This window comes from Saccopteryx bilineata, chromosome 3, assembly GCF_036850765.1.
Source record: "Saccopteryx bilineata isolate mSacBil1 chromosome 3, mSacBil1_pri_phased_curated, whole genome shotgun sequence".
Taxonomy (NCBI): Eukaryota; Metazoa; Chordata; class Mammalia; order Chiroptera; family Emballonuridae; genus Saccopteryx; species Saccopteryx bilineata.
The window spans coordinates 236,568,500-236,590,681 of NC_089492.1; the positions used below are offsets into that span (position 1 = coordinate 236,568,500).

Here is a 22,182-nt window from a genome sequence, read left to right on the forward strand (position 1 = left end):
ATTTCCTACAAATGGTCAGGGTGGAATTATGGGGGAAAATTCCCCATCAGATCTTCATCTGTTCATTCATTGCCAGGCAAGGTACTAAACATGGGAGATAGAAAATGCGCATGGCACGGCTCTGGCCCTCAAAGCTTACCCTCTATTCAGGTAGATACATCAACTGTTCCGCACACTGACATGTTAAAGTCACCAGGAAATAATAACTCAGAGGACACAGCGGGTGCACAAAGGGAGAGAGGTCAACTCTGTGATTCTAAAAACAGAAACAATTTATAAGAATCATGTAGGGCTGTTTAGTGAGATGACAAACTTTCTCAGGTAAAGGTGAAGCGGAATCTGAATTAGCAGAGATATATATTTGAGTCAAATTTTAAGAAAGTGGGTCTTGAAGAAGCAATCATTTTGTACTGACCCTAAGAAGGGAATGATCTGGTAAGTGTTCTCCATCTTTAATTTCTAGGATATTAACTTTACAAAGCAGAATTGCTGCCACATGTTACTAAGCAATTTCCCCCCTCTATTCCCCCCCCATCTCCACCCCTCTAACAGATATCAGGTGAGCGGGCTCAATTTTGAACTCCACTCTAAGTAAATGTATGACTTGGAGCGATTCCCATCACTACTCAGAGCCTCGGTTTCTTCCTCTGTAAAATGAGGAACCCTGGTCAACTCTAAAGTCCATTTCTGCGCAGAATTATGAAAGAGACCAGAAACCAGAAAGGAAACTCAAGAGAAACAAAAGTGAAAGTGGCCAAAGGAAATACAGTAGTAAACAAAAGTACAAAATTTTATGTCACTGAAAAACGTGGCAGTTTCAAGTACTATTTTTTCCCCAGCAACCGTGAACACGAGACTTGGGAAAGAATGAAATGTCTATCACGCCCCCTAAATATGAATAAAAAGTTTAACACGAATCCAGCTTACTCCATACAACTGTCTTCTTAAACAATGCTCCCCTATCCTGAACAAACGTTTATTAGAAATTTGTTACAAATAAATCAGTCCTTGATGGATGGCCATTCTCACATAACCCCTCCGCCCATGGAACACTACACAAGGGTGTGTCCCACCTTAGGAAGAGAGAGAAAAGGAGTCAAGAAAGGTTTCCAACCAGTATTAGATGCTCCCTGGCTTTGCCATGCGGTTTCATAAACAGTATCGAAACAAACTATTTTAAAACTTGGGAAATACTTTATCACCTTCTTACTTAGGTAATAGTGAGACTTCTCCGAACGTAACCTAGACCAGTAACCCAGAGCTGGAGCAAGAGCGCGAGCTCTGGGGTGGACCTGCAAGTGAGGCCGCCAGAAGGGACCAAGCGACAGCTTCGCCAAGCGTTTGCTAAGTTGTGCGACCAGTACAGGCAAACGCCCTCGCTAGAGGGTGCGACCAGAACCCATCGAGGGTCACTGGGCTCCCTAGGTTGGAGGATGCTCCTTGTCCGCTACGGTACCCTCCCTTCGCGGAGCAAAGAAGAGAGGGGGTGCACGCGCGCACGCGCACGTACACACACGCACACGAACACACAAGCGCGCACACACACATCCATCCTTTCCTTGGAGCAGTGTCTCGTCTCCCTTTTGTTTTTCTCCCTTCCCGGTCATGAGACCCGGAAGTTTTTTGGTTTTGTTTTTGTTTTTTTTAATCCCATTTCTCTCCCTTTTCCATCGCCCCTCACCCCAATCTATCACAAGGCAGAGAGAATAAAAACAGAAAAATGGCGACGGTCACGTTGTGGCGAGCTTTGCTGCGTCATTAGATAATCCTCATGCAAATAGCGGGAAGAACAAAGGAAGGGGGGCCCGGGACCCCCGGGGGCGCAGGTGGGTGTGAGGGTAGCGGGTCCGGCGCGGAGGCAACGGCGCGTGTCGCGGCTGGCGACTGCGGGAGGCGTGCAGCCGCGGGCTCCGCGCCGCCAAGTGTCTACGTCCGTGTGCGAGCTGGTACGCCGCCGCGGAGCGCTGGCCGAGGGCGCCAGAGCCCGCCCGGGGGCGCGGTAAGCCGTGGGGGAGAAGAGAGGCGTTCGGCTAGGCTGGCCGCGGCACGCGCACACGCACACGCACCGCGGGGCTCGGCCGGCGCTGCGCTCGCGCTGGGGAGGGAGGGAGCCGGGTGCAGGGCGGGCCGGGTGGCGGCGAGGGCCGAGGGCGCGCCACTGCCTGGCGCCCGCTTGCCCTCAGCTACCTGGGGGGACCCTACGCCCCTTGCCACTCTGGGTAGGCAGCGGGGTGCCGGGGCGGCGGCGCAGGGCGGGCTTGGGGCTCCGCACTCCTGCACGGACTTAGAGCGTGTTGCTGGGCTGGGTTTGTTGTTGTTGGGGTGTGTTTCTCTTCCTGCACGGTGGTGGTTGGAAGGGGGGGCGACCCATTTCCGCGGTTTCCCTTTGGCCTTCGCTGGGAAGTCAGGCACCGCGCGTGGGCGGGCGCGGGCGCGAGTGGCCCCCCAGCGCCCCTCTCCGCCCCCTGGAGGGGGAGCGGTGCGGAGGGGCGGGGTGGGGTGTGTGTGTGTGAATGTTGCGCACTCGCTTTTCCTCTGCCCCCGCCTCCTTACAGGGTGCTGGCGTGGGTCCCTCGCGGTCCGGCGGCGACTGTAAATAGAGCCTGGATGTTGTTTACATGAAGGATCCGGCGGGAGGAGTCTGCGAGGAGGAGGCGGAGGAGGAGGAGGAGGAGGGAGGGAGCAGAGAGGAAGACCGGAGTCCCCGCGGCGACGGAGGCAGCGGCGGCGGTCCGGGATGAGGGTGAGCCCCGCTCGGTGTCTGGGGACGGGGCGCTACCTTGAGGCTGGGACGCTGGACCCAGGAATAGGAGAGAGAATGGGCGCGGAGCATAGAGATGGGGGTCTGTCACCGTGGCATTTTTAGCTTTCAACCTGCCACGCAGATTCTCCCGGGCTAGAGGGTGTGTGTGGGGTGGAGGGGGGAGCCTCGATTTCTCTGCACGTTCTGTCTCCCATCTCCAATCTTTTCCCGCTTCTGTCCAGGCTCACCTGTTTATTTTCATCAAGCGGAGCATGCAGGGTTTTTTGTTGTTGTTGTTTTTAATGTAGTCATGAGAAACTGTTTCTTTTATTGGAAACATTATTGGGGAAGGGAGTGTATTGCTGTAATTTATGCCTGTCCCAAGTTGGTTTTCAAGAAGGGGGAGGGGACTTGGCGGAGACAGCCAGCTCCTGGCCTTAGCTGACCCTAGGGCTTCTCCTTGCCTTCCCGGGCCAGGGAATCCTTTTCCTCACTCAGCTATCCGCTCACCAGAAGTCACCTTCTTGGAGAGGGACCACACCTGTGCTTATTCTAGCTTTGGAGGAGAGGTGAGCCAAGAAACCAGGAAATCCTCTGTTCCTCCGAGCTTTTAGCCACCACCCCCCCTCACCCCACTCCCCATCCCAAAATTGGCCAGAAAGTGCTTCTTTCACCTGCTGATTGCACTGGGCACATCCATCCGCCTTGTCTGGTAAGTTGTGGTCTACAGATGTGTTGGAATTTTCTCTTTCTTGTGTACCTACACCCCATCAACCGGCAACTAACTGCTGGGTTTAGACTGGGATACAGAAGTGAACCCCTCTTGGCCCAGGGCCATTATTTATTCTGCACTGGGTCTTATAATGTAATCCTCAGCTGTCCCCCTCCCTTTCCCCTTTCATTTTTCCCCTAAGAGCTTAGCCCAGAATCCGGCCTAAGCAGTCTCTGGCTCTCTTTCCCTGGGCCCCACCCTGGCCCCTCTTCCTTCTCTGAAGCCAAACAGGCCTCCCAAAGCAGAAGGCACACCCAGCCCCAAATCTAACCATACAAAAGGGAGGAGAAAACAGTGGAAGAGGAGAGATCCAAGGGTCTCCTTTCTGTCCTGAATATCCCCCATAGCATTTCCCTCTTCTAGCTCCCTAGATTTATAATCCCTTTATTCTTCTTACCAGCTGTTCCTTCCACCCTCTTTGCCTCTAGTCCTATGATAGATATTTGGGGATCTGGGGATGGGATAATGGGTGAAGAAAGAGGTTGTCACCCTTGTTCACTGGATTGAGGCATTTTCCTTTCCCCCAGCCTTTTAAATCTGAGATACTTAGAGAATAAAATAGGTAAAGATGTTTGCAAGCTTGTTTGAACTTATTTTCTTGCTGGCTAATGAATAGCTGGAACTCAAAAGGGAGGGAGGAGAAAGAGATGAGAAGTGACTGTTCCCCCTGTTTCCACCATCTGAGCATCCCGGGAGTTGCTGGAGAAGACCCTTCTGTAAAAGCCAACAGTCTCCCTTCCATGACATCACCCCGTGAGCCTTTCCAACTTTAGCTTCGGAACAGGAAGAAGGCTCAAAATAGAACTACCTTAGGAATCCAGCTCCTTTAGAAGATCAACTTTTAAATCAACTGCAGGAGGAACACTGAACTTTGACATAGGGAGTGACATAGAGAAAGCTGTAGTGCTTGGTTCCTTTGGGGAAGGGTGGGGAATACTTTTCATGTATATTCAGAAAAGCTTTTCTCAAGATACACTGGTACCTAGACCAATGAATGATTAATAGGATGGTTCGAGATTCAGTTATTGAATTATTCATATGTTTCAGTATGTCAACAATAACAAGCACTGTTCAGAATGAATTAAAGAGGGGCTCCAGGAATGTGGGCTAGAGTTTTCTAAAGATAGAGGAGGTTGTTGCGGATAGGCTAGGAGGGAGTATTTGAGGAAGGAGGAGAATCCGAGGTTGCAGTGACAACTGCTGTGAGTATGGAAGTCAAGAGGCTCATTATCAACAATAGCCATAACTTTTGAAGGGTGACTAATGTCCCAGACAGAGAGGTATTGATGTCAGGATTTTCTACCTTTACCTTAGAAACTACCTCCATATCTTTGAATGTCAGTGTCTCTGTTTTTTCCCTGAATTGAGATGTATCTTTCTCTCTGAGCTAGAGTTGTTCTGTCTTTGGAAAGAGCTGCATAATAAATGATCATCACTGAAATACTGACAATTTAAGTAAGGATTAGTAGTGGGGCAGAAAATATTTGGCATAATGTAAGCACCTGATGGGTGTTGTAGAAGTACTTGCTGTTGAAGGGGTAACATCTTTTAATCTGTTTCAGGTTTAAAAGAATCCAGGTAACAGAGACAGGATTGTCTGTACCTGCATTAATATAGTAGCTACTTAGGCATGTAGCTGTCAGGCACCTAAGATAAGGCCATAGTGATGAGGAACTGACTTTCAAATTTTACATAATTCTTAAAGTTGATATTTGATTTATGTATTGGAAACTTAAATATGTTTGGAAGCAATTTGGGGCCCCTTTTATGTATTTTATAAATTAAATTTTACACAATTCAAGTACAGATTAAATATTTCTGATGAGATTTAGTGTTCAAATTGAGGTGTGTTTTTTTTTAAAAAAAAATTATTTATTCATTTTTAGAGAGAGGGGAGAGAGAGAAGGGGAAAGGAGCAGGAAGCATCAACTCCCATATGTGCCTTGACCAGGCAAGCCCGGGGTTTTTGAACCTGCGACCTCAGCGTTCCAGGTTGACACTTTATCCACTGCGCCACCACAGGTCAGGTTTGAGGTGTGTTTTAAGTATAAAATATGCTCTTGATTTCAAAGATTCAGTACAAAAAAATAAAATATCTTAAATAATTTTTATATTGATTACATGTTCAAATGATAATATACTGCTCACAAAAATTAGAGGATATTTCAAAAAATGAATATGAAGCTATGAAATATCCCTTGTTTTTGTGAGCAGTATACTTTGGATATACTGAGTTTAAATAAATTGTTAAATTACTCATCTATTTATTTACTTTTTAAATGTATCTGTTAGACTATTTTCTTTTGTGTGTGTGTGACAGTGACAGAGGGACAGACAGGGACCAACAGACAGGAAGGAGGAAGGAAGAGAGAGATGAGAAGCATCCATTCTCCGTTGCGGCTCCTTAGTTGTTCATTAATTGCTTTCTCTTATGCACCTTAACCGGGACTATAGCAGACCGAGTGACCTCTTGCTTAAGTCAGCAACCTTGGGCTCAAGCTGGTGAGCCTTGCTCCAACCAGATGAGCCCACGCTCAAAATGGAGACCTTGGGGTTTTGAACCTGGGTCCTCTGTGTCCTAGTCCAACTCCCTATCCACTGCACCACCACCTGATCAGGCTGTTAGACTATTTTCCATTACATATGTGGCTTGTGTTTTACTTCTGTTGGACAGTGCTGTCCTATAACGTCAGTCCTTTTGGTCCATGGGTTTATTTCAAAGAGGTGACTGCATGACAGTTATTTCATGTTTGTCAGTCATCTACTTTCCGCCTGCTTTTTTCTATGTGGGGATTTGGGGACCCCAAGAGTAGTTATTATAGTACGTGAGCCCGCATACGGGGGGTCCTTGGGTTATGATACATTACCATTCCCACAACAGTGATGTAAGTCGAAACACACCCTAGCCTAAGTCACTTACCTATCCTAACACAGTTGTAAAGTCATAATCTAGAACATAAAAACACAACTAAGCCACAGAAAAAGGGAAAGGAAATGAGTGTAAAAAAATTCCTTACGCTGAGCCCTGGCCGGTTGGCTCAGCGGTAGAGCGTCGGCCTGGTGTGCGGGGGACCCGGGTTCAATTCCCGGCCAGGGCACATAGGAGAAGCGCCCATTTGCTTCTCCACCCCACCCCCCTCCTTCCTCTCTGTCTCTCTCTTCCCCTCCCGCAGCCGAGGCTCCATTGGAGCAAAGATGGCCCGGGCGCTGGGGATGGCTCCTTGGCCTCTGCCCCAGGCGCTGGAGTGGCTCTGGTCACGACAGAGCGACGCCCCGGAGGGGCAGAGCATCGCCCCCTGGTGGGCAGAGCATCGCCCCTGGTGGGTGTGCCGGGTGGATCCCGGTCGGGCGCATGCGGGAGTCTGTCTGACTGTCTCTCCCCGTTTCCAGCTTCAGAAAAATACAAAAAAAAAAAAAAAAAAAAAATCCTTACGCTAACGGTGTAACTGAAACTCTCACGTTTCAGTTTTTTTTAAGTTGTTACAGGAGTGATCATCTTGAACTTGAAAGGTCCTGTATTGAGACTGTTCTAACCCAAGGAACCCTTGTAGTGACTGCTTTGCAGATTTCTATGCAGGACGAGGTGCTGTACTCAAGAAGGTCAGTAAAATGTGCAAGGTATAGACGGGCTAGTGAGAACGGCATGGGAAAATTAGGTACCAGTACATCTGGCTATTGCTGCTTTTGTAAAAGGCTGCTAGGCATGCCAGAATGTGACACCTGGTAGCATCTAAATGATTACACTTGCCACTGACCTTTGTTTCTTTTCTCCTCTTCTGTCATTTACTTTCTACCCCCACCCCCAATCGTAGCTCTACTGGTGGTAACTGTGCTGGGAAGGTTGCTGACCCCTTTCCTAAAAAAGACAGACAAAAAAATGCTGATTTGAATAGAGATAGTGCTGTGTTGGGGGTTTGGTTTTATCTCATGAGATTCAGAAACGGTAGTGGAAGGTACTTAAGGGCCATTTAGTACTGTCTTTTTTTTTTTTTTTTCGTATTTTTCCAAAGTTAGAATTGGAGCGGGAGGGGAGGCAGACATATAGACTCCCACAGGCACCCGACCGGGATCCACTGGACATGCCCACCAGGGGGCGATGCTCAGCCCCTTTGAGGCATTGCTCCACTGCCGTTGGAGCCTTTTTTTTTTTTTTTCATTTTTCCGAAGCTGGAAACGGGGAGGCAGTCAGACAGACTCCCACAGGCGCCCGACTGGGATCCACCCGACATGCCCACCAGGGGGCGATGCTCTGCCCCTCTGGGGCGTTGCTGTGTTGCATCCAGAGCCATTCTAGCACCTGAGGCAGAGGCCACAGAGCCATCCCCAGTGCCCGGGCCACCTCTTGCTCCAATGGAGCCTTGGCTGCGGGAGGGGAAGAGAGAGACAGAGAGGAAGGAGGGGAAGAGAGAGACAGAGAGGAAGGAGGGGGGGTAGAGAAGCAAATGGGTGCCTCTCCTGTGTGCCCTGGCCGGGAATTGAACCCGGGACTCCTGCACACCAGGCTGACGCTCTACCGCTGAGCCAACTGACCAGGGCCCATTGGAGCCATTTTAATGCCTGAGGTGGAGGCCATGGAGCCATCCTCAGCACCCAGGCCAGCTTTGCTCCAGTGGAGCCTTGGCTACGGGAGGAGAAGAGAGAGAGAGAAAGGGGAGGAGGAAGGGTGGAGAAGCAGATGGGAGTTTCTCCTGTGTGCCCTGGCTGGGAATCGAACCCGGGACTTCTACACGCTGGGTCAACACTCTACCACTGAGCCAACCAGCCAGGGCTGTCCCTTCATTTTATTGTTGACAAACTATCAGGTACCTTGCCTAAGACTATACCTGCAGAGGCTGGAATTAAACACACTTCTGTTGATCTTTTAGAGAATCCCTAGGAAATGAAAAGGTTCATCAATTAATCAAATGTTTGTAGAGCTTGCACTTTGTGGAAAGAACTATTACTAGTGTTGTGAAGGGATGTTAAAACAGTCTCTGACCTTAGGGACAATATTGTTGAGTTGAGTAAACGAGATAAACAGTGCCAAATTAAGTTACAGTATAAACTATTGCACTTAATGAGTTGCAACCCCACTGTGGCATAAGTTGTAAACAGAAGTGTGTTCATTTTACAGAAGTAGAAATAGAAACGTTGATAATGGTGGACTTTGTAGAAAAGAGGAATAGAATTGTGTTTCTGGAACAGCCCACAGCTCTAGAATTGGAGGTCAGTTCAAGTCTTTGGTATTGCACCCTTTAGCTGTCGATTAAGAGAATTTGAGAATTTAAGACCTAGCATTTATAAATGGCATTGCTGCAGTAATGAGGAGATCGGAAGTTAATTGGAGACAGTCAGGGTTTTTAGAGATGGTTAGGTAAGGGTGGGTCATTTTGACTAGTTATTCTAAAAGGGTATAATGCCAAGATGAAATCAGAGTAAAACTGACCTGTGACCAGACTATAAAGTCCAAATTCTGGGGGAAAAAATGGTCTCTAGAGCAAAAAACAGAAAGTAAAATAATTGTGGAGTTGATAGTTGGACTAAAAGTATGTATACTGAGTACATTTATTTGTAAATTTTAGTCTCTTGGAGCCTTTTTGGACTAAAATCCCAGTCAGCATAAACGAAGCACATTCCTCTTTCTGCCTCTACATTACTGTTTACTGTACATACCTTCTGTTGTAGGTCTTTTCTTCCAGACAGACCTGCTCAGGTTATACAGCATGAGACTTTTTTGGAGATCAGAGCTTAAAGTAGGTAAAATAGGGACACCTCCAGTTAATGCTTCTCTCCGACAATCAGGGCACACTTTGCACAGGGCAGCAGTCCTTAGCTTTTCTTGCCTTTTCAGGCAGTTTTTTTCTACTATACTTCAAAAAGTTTCCTACTAAACTTTGGCAGAAGTAATTTTTAAACACATATATAGCCAAGCTTTGCAATAAAATGCAAATATACATTCTGTGTACCTCTAACAAAGTGATAGTTGACATTTGAGCATCTTTTGTTGATAGTACATTCTTATAAAATCACATTTTGATAAAATTTGCATATATTACCATATCAGCGACTTGAATATGTTTTAACATTGGAAAAAATCACACTTCAGTAAAAGACTGGTAGATTTGAGTTAAATAATCTATTTAAACTATTTCAATTTAAAAATAATTTCAAATATTTTGTATTGCCAGCAGCTTATTACTATCTCCATTTTTTTTTTTTTTTTGTATTTTTCTGAAGCTGGAAACGGAAGAGACAGACAGACTCCCGCATGCGCCCGACCGGGATCCATCCGGCACGTGGGCGATGCTCTGCCCACCAGGGGGCGATGCTCTGCCCCTCTGGGGCATTGCTTTGCCGCAACCAGAGCCACTCTAGCGCCTGGGGCAGAGGCCAAGGAGCCATCCCCAGCGCCCGGGCCATCCTCGCTCCAATGGAGCCTTGGCTGTGGGAGGGGAAGAGAGAGACAGAGAGGAAGGAGGGGGTGGGGGGTAGAGAAGCAAATGGGCGCTTCTCCTATGTGTCCTGGCCGGGAATTGAACCCGGGTCTCCCGCATGCCAGGCCGACGCTCTACTGCTGAGCCAACCGGCCAGGGCTATCTCCAATTTTTAAATGTATAATTAGATACTTTAAGTTTCAAAATCATTGTATTTTCACTTTCAGTCCGTAGATGAGAAGGACGTGACATGGTTTTTGTGTCTGTGCTTGCTCTACTTAAGATTAAAAGCAAGTTCATTAGTATACCAGTTTGCCAGAAGTACTTGATTTTCTAGATAGAAATATTGGGTGCGTGCATCATAAAGAAATTCTCACTTGTATGATTTTTATCATAGAAGAACAATTTAAAATCAGTGTACTCTCTGGAGGCAAGCTTTTTGGGATGCTGTTTCTTTTTCCCTCTCTTACGGTACGGTCTACTTTCATACAGTAGTGTGAGCACCTGCATTCACTTGTTTTAAAATGAAAACAGTTCTGTTTTTATAAGAAAAAGAGTCTATGGGAAAGGAAATGTTTCTGGGAGATTTGTTTTTCTTTTAAATGTACATTTATAAAGAAAACTATCCAAGAAGAAATAAAACTTACATTTTTGAAGCATTTATTGGTATTTGTAAGTACAACTCTGAAACGCAAAGCAGTATATTTTCTTCCTTCAAACTGCTTTAGAATTATTCTGAGAGTATATTGATTTCCGTCACTAGTCACAGAATGAGTTTGCTTTTTATTACTTGGTCTCTTTTTTAACCCTGATTTAGATAGAAAAAAATTAAAATGAGAGAAAAATAAGGAAATAAGGGAATTATCCTTTACTTATTGTCCCAAAAATGTTTAGTTGTGTGGTTTTTGGTCTTGGCCAATAGAGTGAATTTCAACATTGTACTACATTGCCAGCATTGTTCATCTTGTATATTTCCTATTTAGACATTCAATTACACTAGTATTCAGTCTTTGTGAGGAACAGTCGAATAGCTAAGGAGTATGTCTGGATTATTTATTTGTTCCCATACTTGTACTCCCTCCATTATCTCAGTGAGGATTCATCTTTTCCAAAGTGTACAAAACTTGTGGCCAGGAAATGTTAGGTGGTAAACTTTTTATCCTTTTTGATGGATCAGCTATCTAACATTTTATTCTCAAATAATCACCATATCTTTGTTCATTTAACAGATGTTTATAATTTGGATAAGAATGTGCAGCTATTTCCAGGAATCCTAAGTTACGGATCCAACTTTTTCTTAAAAAAAAAAACTTCGTTGCCCTCTCGTGTTTCAACTTTGTATTACATCAGTTGGCTAAGACCTAGGCAGTGACTTTTGCTCTTTAGAGAATGTTTTAATTTGTATGTAGGTGAATTATTCCATTGGATATTAATTTTCTGAGGATAAGGTCAGTTTTATAGTGCATAAAAATTAATAATTAGGCCTGACCTGTGGTGGCACAGTGGGTAAAGCGTTGACCTGGAACACTAGGTTGCTGGTTCAAAACTCCGGGCTTGCCTGGTCAAGGCACATATGGGAGTTGATGCTTCCTGCTCCTCCCCCATCTCTCTCTCTCTCTCTCTCTCTCTCTCTCTCTCTCTCCTCTCTCTAAAATGAATAAATAAAATTAAAAAGTTAATAATTGAGTTAGAATCATTGTACTCTATTTTTTTCTGCTTATCAGAAGAATTGATTCATCATCAGCCTTATTTGAAGTACAGTACTAATATCTAATTTGCATATAACAAGTCTTTGAAACAGAGCAAATGCATAATTGAAAACATAATTATTTTTCAAATGTCTGTCAAGTTTCACTGATTGAAATAACTTGAGAACTGACATGGAAAAAAAACAAGTGAATCATGGTTTTGATAAGTTGATATTCTAAAGCCTGAATTCCAATTTCAGAATGTTTTTGTAGTTTTTTATTGAAAGTAAGAACCACCCCTGAGGTACAGATAATTTCAAAGCATGTGCTGTATATACATGGAGTTTTTTTAAAGGCATTCCAAAGGTTGGCAATGATTCTTTTACCACCGTAGTTGTAGGATTGGCATTAGTGAAAAAATACCCCACAGGTGTGCTAAATCTGTAGTCATCAGTGTCATCAATTTGAGTACATTCTTATCACTCAGAACAAGATTAATAGTCACTTTTTTTACAATATGCATTTCTTCTTTAGCATAAGACTAAAACATCAAGTTTCTGTTCTGTGATCTGAGATTCTGAGAAAACTAAAAATCTTAAGCAAAACGTGTATATTTTCAGAAATCCTTTTGTTTCTGTAAATTATGTAATCTGAATATCCATTTTGATGGAGTCAAAAATAGCCAGATTGGGATAGGAGTAAAGCACTGGGCTCAGCAGATACGGATTTAAGTCCAAGTTCACCATAACTTAGGGTGTGATCTCAAGCATATTGCCTAAAACTAGTATTTTTGGAGTGATAGCTAATGTATTTCCTGAATCCTTTTTTGATGAATTAATGAATAATTCATTGACAACCCAATAGGGTTCTTGGGGAAAACCAAATGAGAAAGCCCATAGAAAATTATTGAATGTCAGGCAGAAGTGAAGTAATATTGCTGTGTTTGATCGGGAGCACTTTGAAAACAGGAACCATGTCTCATCTTAATTTCTTAAGAAGCATCTAGAAGAAGTCTTGGAACATTCTAGTCCCTCAATAAATATTTTTTTTCATGAATGATTGAGCTCAGAGGGATAGAGTCAATGAATCTATACATGGAAGAAATATACTGTGAAACATAGCTTGGAAGCTTACTGCATAATTGTGGTCACACATCATTAATATGTATAAATTATGTGTTTGTCTTTCATTCTATTATAATTCAGCTGAGCCTCTTAATATTTCAGCATCACCATTCGCTGGGCTATGACCCCTTTTTTTCTTCTGCTTCCCTACATCTTGAAGCAGAACAGGATCTTTTAGTCTTTCACTTTATTTGGAGCCTTCAGAGGGAGTCATGCAGTCATCTGGAAAGGATGCCACCAGCCAGCACAGTGACTGACAGGCTGCCCTGGCTCAGTTATCACAGTGCTGATGCTGTCCATTCTAAAGGTACAGTACTGTGATAACTGAAGGATGGCAGCCATCTTGCCTTCCATCAAAGGAGTCCCATCGTGCCCAGGAAGGAAGACAGAAGCTGAAAGAGGCATGTACAACAGGTGCGGGGACCCAGAAACTGCCTTACACTGTCCTGTATTATACCTTCCCTGGAACATAGGGAATGATATTCCATCCGTCTTTACCTTATTTTTTATCATGGGGATAAAAAGGGAGTTGTGTAGTAGTTGCTTGCAAAACAGTCTGAAGTCTTGTGCTGAGTGGACATACACTAAGTAAGATCTTTGGAACTTTTAAGAGACTAATGTTTTGGACATATATTAAGGTCTTTGGAACTTTTAGGGAGAGACTATTGGATAAGTATTAAGTGTGAGTATTTTTGGAGTGATATTCAGAGAAATGTGTGACATTTTTATAAATGTAAATGATAACCTAATTAAAGTAGCTTGGCACTTGTCAATATTAGATGTTCAAAGTGAAATTCAACTTGAATGAAAAAAAAGCCTGCATGTTGAACAGTATTCATATAATTTAATGATTTTCAACCTTTTCCATCTCATGGCATACATGAACTATATGATTACTAAAATTCTGTGGCATACCAGAAAGTATATTTTTTGCTGACCTGACAAAATATTAGGTATTATTTTGATTTATTGACATCGGACAACTATTGTTATTTTGGCTGTTGTCATTTTTTGACAGTCTAAGACAAAAGAGGTCAGTGCCCCTGACTAAATAGTCAGGTATTGCTTGTTTTAAAAATTCTGGCTCACTGGTTGAATATTGTTGATATAACTGTGTGAATAAGATTACATTTTTGTGTTAAAAAATTAATATAGTACATTTTCTTTAAGAACAAATATTTTAAATCTAGTGTAATTAAAAAATGCTTATTAAATGCTCATGTTATTGATGTTGGTGTCACTTTTACATGAAAATAAAGTGTGAATTTTTTTAAAGACTTTATTTATTTATTTTAGAAAGAGGAGAGAGAAGGGAGGGAGGGAGGGAGGAGAGGAAGAGGAAAGGAAGGTAGGTTGGGGGCCGGTGGCAAGCGGGAGGCATCAGCTCTTTGCTTCCCATATATGCCTTGACGGGGCAAGACTGGGGTTTTGAACTGGTGACCATCAACAGTGTTCCAGGTTGATGCTTTATCCACTGCCCTACCACAGGTCAGGCTAAAATGTGAATTATTTTTATCAACTTGTTAAGGACCACCCTGCATTGACATTTAGAACAAATCAATTTTTTTAAATAATTTTATTTTTTTAATGGGGTGACATCAATAAATCAGAATACATATATTCAAAGATAACATGTCCAGGTTATCTTGTCATTCAATTATGTCGCATACCCATCACCCAAAGTCAGATTGTCCTCTGTCACCTTCTATCTAGTTTTCTTTGTGCCCCTCCCCCTCCCCTTTCCCTCTCCCTCTTCCCCTTCCCCCCTCCCCCCTCCCCCCGTAACCACCACACTCTTATCAATGTCTCTTAGTCTCACTTTTATGTCCCACCTACATATGGAATAATGCAATTCCTGGTTTTTTCTGATTTACTTATTTCACTCCGTATAATGTTATCAAGATCCCACCATTTTGTTGTAAATGATCTGATGTCATCATTTCTTATGGCTGAGTAGTATTCCATAGTGTATATGTGCCACATCTTCTTTATCCAGTCATCTGTTGACGGGCTTTTTGGTTGTTTCCATGTCCTGGCCACTATGAACAATGCTGCAATGAACATGGGACTGCATGTGTCTTTACGTATCAGTGTTTCTGAGTTTTTGGGGTATATACCCAGTAGAGGGATTGCTGGGTCATAAGGTAGTAGAACAAATCAATTTTAAGGATATGAAGCTATAAATACCAGGCCAACAGAAGGTTTGCATACAACACTAGGGAATTTTACAGAGCTCATATCTTCAAACAGCATCCTACTCTAGAGAGTATTGTTGGGGTGAGGTTATTAGAGAAGTCAGGGTTTCCCCCATTTCTCTTCCCTCAAGACTCCTAAGGAAGCTGTACACAGGGAACAGCAGCAGATGTGACTCCAAGTGCGCGACTTGATCGTGTGTTAGATCACATCCGGGTGCAAGGCTCAGGTAATTCCATGTAGTTGAGGCTCAGTGCCTAAGCAAGGACCCCTTACCTTTTCCCAGGCTCATGTCCTCTTCTGGGAACGTGGCTGACTGGAGAGGAACCCAAAGACCCATATGCTTGGGCACAGAGAACAAGGCCTGTTAAGGTCAGGCCCTACCCGACCTGCCTACTGCAGTGTGAGAAGAGCCAGGGCGAAGGGAAACCATACGTGTGACGTTGTGTGACGTCGTGTGACGTTTTCACAGGCGAGAGTTCTAACCCGTTCATCAGCACAACCCGGCATTGTCTTAGACTTGGGCAATTTGTATATGAAGCCCTTCACTGAAACAGAGTAAAGGAAAAAGAACTGGAAGCAAATGACCAGGTAAAGCCTTGCCTCCCTATCCAGGGAAGCAGTTTCACCCTTTGTCATATGTCCTCAAACATTCCTCGTCACTGTTCCTTTGCCGATTCACACAATTCTCATACCTTTTTTCTCCCCTTCTCCACCTGAGGAAGTAACCCCTTAGCCATACCTGCTTGGTCCTGAATTGACTACATTATGGCCCACTCCGTTCACTTGAATTTCATATTCAGAATTTCTCTAAACTGCAGGCTAGCCTGTGTTTTTTATTAATTCCGGGAGTGATGGCTCTGCCCAGTTGTGTATTATACCACCATCCCTGCTCCCTGAAACAGAAAAGGAATTTCTGACAGAAACCTTGGAAGAACTTCTAAGAAAGGAAAGTTCTGGGATTGGTGAACTCTTAAGTAATTTGAAACACTCCTAATTTATAGTAGTATAGCAGGTGGAAAAAAGTCCTTCAGGGAGTGAGGTGTTGTGCAATCATTGGCCTTGGTGAGGATTTCACCACCTTCCCAGATCTTCCTGTTTTCCCGTTACTAGTTCCATAAAAATTCAGGTTTTATACTGACCTGACCTTGATCCCAGGACACACACCCGAGTCTGTGGGGTGTTGCGGAGGTGATTGCTGGGTATAGTTTGGAATCACCCCAGTATTTCTGCAGACGGAGACATGCTGGGTCCCACATGCTGTCAGCAGGGAAGCCTGAAGCTCAGGCTGCTCCCGAAGCTCCCGAAGGCTTGCCTAGACCTCGAGGTCCTTGGCATCTCCAAGGCGGTTCCTACTGTAGATGTAAGGTATTCCAACAGGTTGAGTGAGAAGTGATGTGAGAGGAATCTGATGGGTTCTTTCCACTGCTTCGATTAAAACACGAAGTGTGTTGGTCTGTTCATCGCATTCTTTGGTTTAGGAATGTGAAAATGAGAAGAATGGAATAATACCTAGAAATACTGTAAGATCCAGCAGTTCCATCTTGGGTTACGTAACTAGATGAAGGACCTCAAACATACTAATACACCCGTGTTTACAGCAGCATTATTCACAATAGTCAAAAAATATAAGCTGCCCAACCCCCCATCGATGGAAGAATGGATAGACAAAGTGTGTGTGCATACAACAGAATATTCAGCTTTAAAAAGGAAGAAAATTCTGACACGTGCTGCGACACGGATGAACTTCGATGATATGCTAAGTGAAGTAAGCCAAACACAAAAGGACAGATAGTGTGTGATTCCGCTTGTATGAGGTACCTATAACAGTCACATTCGTAAATCCAGAAAATTGAAATTCCAGCTCAGGGCTGGAAGAATAGGGGTTGGGAAGTCATGTTTAATAGGTACAATATTGGGAAAGATGAAGAAATCCTGGAGATGAATGGTGATGGAGTCACAACAGTGTGAATGTACTTAATACTATAGAACTGCATTAAAATTGGTTAAAATAGTAAATTTTGTGTGTATTTCACTACCATAAAAAGGCATTTCAGGGTAATAGCACTATAGCAGCCAGACAAACAGGATTGAGTTGATTGCTCTCTTCCTTAGTCTTCAGGGTGAAGATAATGCTATTTGGTGTAAGCAATTAAAATGTAATTCCCATGTCTTTAGCACTTAAAGTTCTCTAATTTGTGGACTGTTAGCAATATTTCTGGGATTTCTGACATAGCATAGCTTTAAAGTTTTGTGTAATATAAAGAAAACTAAATATATCAGTAAAAGTACTAAAAGAGTTAGAAAGAGCCCTTAACCAGACATCAAATGATGAGGCATCTCTTGATGGCTTTATGCTTTTTCTGGTGAAATGGGGCAACTCCCTGGACCCCTCCATGCTTACCTCTTTGGAGTTGTGGTAAAGATGAATCTATAAATATACACACATGTATATGTATATACATGACCATTTAGATGACTAAAGCAGCATTCATATATGGCATATTATCCTAAAAAATGTAGGAATGCACTGAAACAAGAATAGCGTTAGTATTTTTAAGTTGGAAGTTGGTTTTTTTATTGTTTTTTTTACAGAGTCAGAGAGGGATGGATAGGGACAGAAAGACGGGAATGGAGAGAGATGAGAAGCATCAATCATTAGTTTTTCGTTGCGACACCTTAGTTGTTCATTGATTGCTTTCTCATATGTGCATTGACCGTGGGTCTTCAGCAGACCATGACCCCTTGCTCAAGCCAGCAACCTTGGGTCCAAGCTAGTGAGCCCACGCTCAAGCTGGCGACCTCGGGATCTCGAACCTGGGTCTTCCGCATCCCAGTCCGATGCTCTATCCACTGCGCCACTGCCTGGTCAGGCTAAGTTGAAGTTTTTAAAAACAATCTAGACTTGCAACTCAAGTATTAGCCTCATTAAAAGAAGCATTCCATAGCTTGTTCATGAAAGATTTTTTTATTTGTTGTTACATGTTTAAATTTGAAAATAAAGGAAATTGAAAGCACATGGTCTAGAACTAGACAGCAGTAACCTCTTCTGAGGGCTCACATACATGTGTTTGTTTTATTTTTTTGTTTGTTTGTTTTTAGGTGAGAGGAGGGGAGATAGGGAGGCAGACTCTTGGATGTGCCCGGACCAGGATCCACCTGGCAACCTTATCTGGGGCCAATACTCAAGTATCGAGCTATTTTTAGCACCTGAAGCTGATGCGCTCCAATGAAGCTATCCTCAAAATTTATATTACACAAAATTTTACCTGAGCCACTGACTGTGGGTGAGGTCACATGTTTTTTAGCCATGGGTAAGAAGCATTCATATGTGGCCCTATCACAAAACTCTTACTTGGGGTTATGCTTTGGAAATCAGATTTAGTTGTAGGAATTGCCCCCACCAGATTTTGTGCATACTGTAGTCTACCTTGATCATACCATACTAAGTTGAAGCTGAGAGTGAGCTTTTCTCTTTGCTGCACCAATTTTAAATATTTTGCTACGCTTAATACATTTTAAGGTTCTCTGAATAACTGGCCAAATTATAAATGTTCCACAAATTTATCCATAACATTCTTTTTTTTTTTTTTTCTTTTACAGAGACAGAGAGAGAGGGATAGGTAGGGACAGACAGGAACGGAGAGAGATGAGAAGTATCAATCATTAGTTTTTCATTGTGACACCTTAGTTGTTCATTGACTGCTTTCTCATATGTGCCTAGTCCATGAGGCTACAGCAGACCAAGTAACCCCTTTTTCGAGCCAGCGACCTTGGGTCCAAGCTGGTGAGCTTTGCTCAAACCAGATGAGCCTGCGCTCAAGCTAGTAACCTCAGGGTTTCGAACCTGGGTCCTCAGCATCCCAATTCGATGCTCTATCCACTGCACCACCACCTGGTCAGGCTTTATAACATCTTAAACTGATGTATTTCTTCCAGATCAAATGTTTCCGTGCTTTACACAGGGGACTTTTTCCCTTAAAAATTGCTTTCTTAAAAACTGCATTTATATTTATACAATCTATCGTCATCTTACATAGTTCACTATCACCATTACCAGTTAATGTTTTACCACGTGAATTCTTCATTAAGTATAAGCAACAATAGGGGAGGCACCAGAAAGCCACTTGGTGATTTTCTTCCATATCCAAAACATGATGATTGTGAGGCTTCCCAATGGAGGAGAATGCTGAGTCTGAGAATGTGTGCCTGGAACACTCAGCTGGAGTTCTTTAAATTGTTTGAAAGGGGTTTGGGTTGTTATACATTCCTCTAGTATAATACATGTTAAAACAATTTACATAATTGAAAATGGAGTAAAGTAAGCTGATTATATCTTACTTTATGCATTTGGACTATTACTTCATTTTTATTTTCCATACAATTATAAAGAGATGGATAGTGATGTTAAGAAAGGAGAAAGACAGAATGGTTCTAATTTAGTCAATGGGAAATTTGTTTTCATTTTTACTACTATCTTTGTAATGAAATTCCTGACATTATTACTTAGACTCCAATTGCTTATTTTTGGTTGTTCTTTTTCACTTTGAAAATGAGTATCTTTGGACCAGAAATATAAGAAGACTCAGGTTTGAAACCCCAAGGTCACTGGCTTGAGCAAGGGCTCACTGACTGGGCTGGAGTCCCCACCCCCATCCAGGCACCCATGAGAAAGCAATCAATGAATAACTAAGGTGCTGCAACAAAGAACTGATGCTTCTCATCTCTCTCCCTGTCTATCCCTTTCTCTCTTGCACTAAAAAAAAGAAAGAAAGAAAAAAATTTGTGCTGATTCATGAAAAGAGTTAATCACCCTAATGATATATGAAGATTATAGGCCCAGTGATCTTAGTTGAACTCGCTTATGCTCAGGGTGATTTCAGCCTTAGTAGTCCCCCAAATAATTCTATTTTCATCAGTCTCCAAGTGTAAAAAAGTTGGAAACCACTAGAGCACTTTGCTGAAAAGACTTCTGAGGCCACACCTGGGCTCTATAGAAAGAAATGCTGTGACCACCTGTCCACAGCTACCTGTTAACTGTCAGTGTCCGCTGTAGGCATCAGATTGGGAAGCAGTGGTACATTTGTGACCCTTTTCTAGGATACAGTGTTTTTAGTATACAGATTTAGATCCTCTGGGAAGGCAGAAATTCTCAAAGTTATATGGCTAAGGACTAGATTCCCTTTTTTTTCTTTTTTTAGAAAATTAACAGGGTGACATGAGTCAATAAGAGTACATACATTTCAGGTGAACATTTCTATAGCATTTGAACTGTTGATTATGTTGTATACCCATCACCCAAAGTCAAATCACAAGGACTAGATTTCTGAGAAGCTATTTCATTAGGAATATAGATACCCTTTCTAGGAAGAGCAATATAAACTTTTAATTAAGTCTACCAATATATTGTGTAGTGTTATGTCTAAACATGAATCTTTCCTTACTATTTATTATCACTCACTACTTTCTAATTTGAAAAATCCCAACTCACCCATCAGGTCTCATGTTATTCTAGTACAATAAAAACTTGCCATTCTGTAGTAAGTGCATTTTACACAATCCTTTGTATAATTTATATATGTAGAATTTTGTATAAGTAAGAGTAATTAGAAGAGGCCCTTTTTTCCTTTTAAATTGACAGGATTATTTGCTTGAGGTGAGTCAATATTCGTGAGTGCCCTTGTATTAAGGCACTCATTTTATTCTAATTCAAATCCTCAAAGAGTAGAAGAGGCCTCTCCATTTCACAGTTGAAGAACTGGCCTCAGGATCACAGAGGGTCACGAGGCCACAGTAAGTGGGAGAACAAGGGTATGAATCCAGAAAAGAAAAAGTGTAAGAAATTAAGTTAACATGAGTTCAACTTTGTAGTTGAATATTGATTAGCAGGTGAGGCTTTGAGGAGAATTAGACCCAACATATGTAAAAGTGCTTTAAAGTTTACACATCACCATTCTTATTACCTTCTTGCATCCATTCTGGCCTTCTGGTACCTTCTCAGCTGTACAGCTAGAATTATCTTTTTATAATGAAATTTGATCATGACACCACTTTTTTTATTATTATTAATTTTTGGAGAGGAAGGGAAACATCAATTTGTTGTTCCACTTATTTATGCATTCATTGGTTGATTCTTATATGTACCCTGACCAGGAATCGAACCCTCAACCTTGACATGTCAGAACAATGCTCTAACCAACTGTGCTACTGGGCCAAGGCCAACACCACTTTGGCTTTTGTTTGATTGTTTGTTTAGTGAGAGTAGGGGAGATACAGTGACAGACTCCCACATGCACCCCGACCGGGATCCTCCTGGTAACCCCCGTCTGGGGCTGATGCTCTGCTCATCTGGGGCTGCTTGCAACTGAGATATTTTCAATGCCCGGGGTGGAGGCTCGAAGGAGCCATCCTCAGTGCCTGGGTCTGACGTGCTCTAATCAATCAAGCTATGGCTGTGGGAGGAAAAGAGAGAGAGAGAAAGAGAAAGGGGGGGAAGCAGATAGCCGCCTCTCCTGTTTGCCCTGACCAGGAATCAAACCCGGGACATCCAGACACTGGTTTGATGCTCTACTGCTGAGCTGACCACTTTGTTTTAAAACCCTCTGATGGCTTTCTTTATTCTTGGGATCAAGACTATTGCCCTTAGTATGCCCCATGACGTGCCAGGAAATCTGGTTCCTACCTATCTTCCAAGTCCCATCTCCTGCACTCAGTTGACCTTTGTTCAGGGAATCAAGCCACTTTCCACCTCAGGTACATTTCCTTCTGCATAGGATATATGCTTACCATTCACTTCACCTGCTTATCTCTTATCCTTCAGTCTCTGGTTAAGTATTAATTTCTCAGACCCCTTCCCTGACACCCCAACTATGTAGTCTCCTGACACTCTTATGTTTTTGTTTTCTTTCTTTTTTTGTGTGTGTAACAGAGACAGAGAGAGGGACAGATAGGGACTGCCAGGCAGGAAGAGAGAGAGATGAGAAGCATCAATTCTTTGTTGCAGCTCCTTAGTTGCTCATTGATTGCTTTCTCATATGTGCCTTGACCGGCAGGCTATAGAAGACCGAGTGACCCCTTGCTCAAGCCAGTGACCTTGGGTTCAAGCTGGTGAGCTGTGCTCAAACCAGATGAGTCCACACTCACACCCGTGACCTTGGGGTCTCGAACCTGGGTCCTCTGCATCCCAGTCTGACACTCTATCTACTGCGCAACCGCCTGGTCTGGCTCCATCCATGTTTTTCCTTCAAAG

At 43.1% G+C, this 22,182-nt stretch overlaps 1 long non-coding RNA gene across 1 annotated transcript in view; it reads left to right on the plus strand.

The window, feature by feature from the left end:
* Positions 1 to 2,017: 2,017 nt before the first annotated feature.
* The window catches only part of LOC136329030 (uncharacterized), a 73,400-nt gene continuing 53,235 nt past the window's right edge, over positions 2,018 to 22,182 (plus strand). The window contains exons 1-3 of the long non-coding RNA XR_010730135.1: positions 2,018 to 2,219; positions 2,556 to 2,743; positions 3,221 to 3,455. This is a non-coding gene — a long non-coding RNA (uncharacterized lncRNA). The remainder of the gene's footprint in view (positions 2,220 to 2,555; positions 2,744 to 3,220; positions 3,456 to 22,182) is intronic.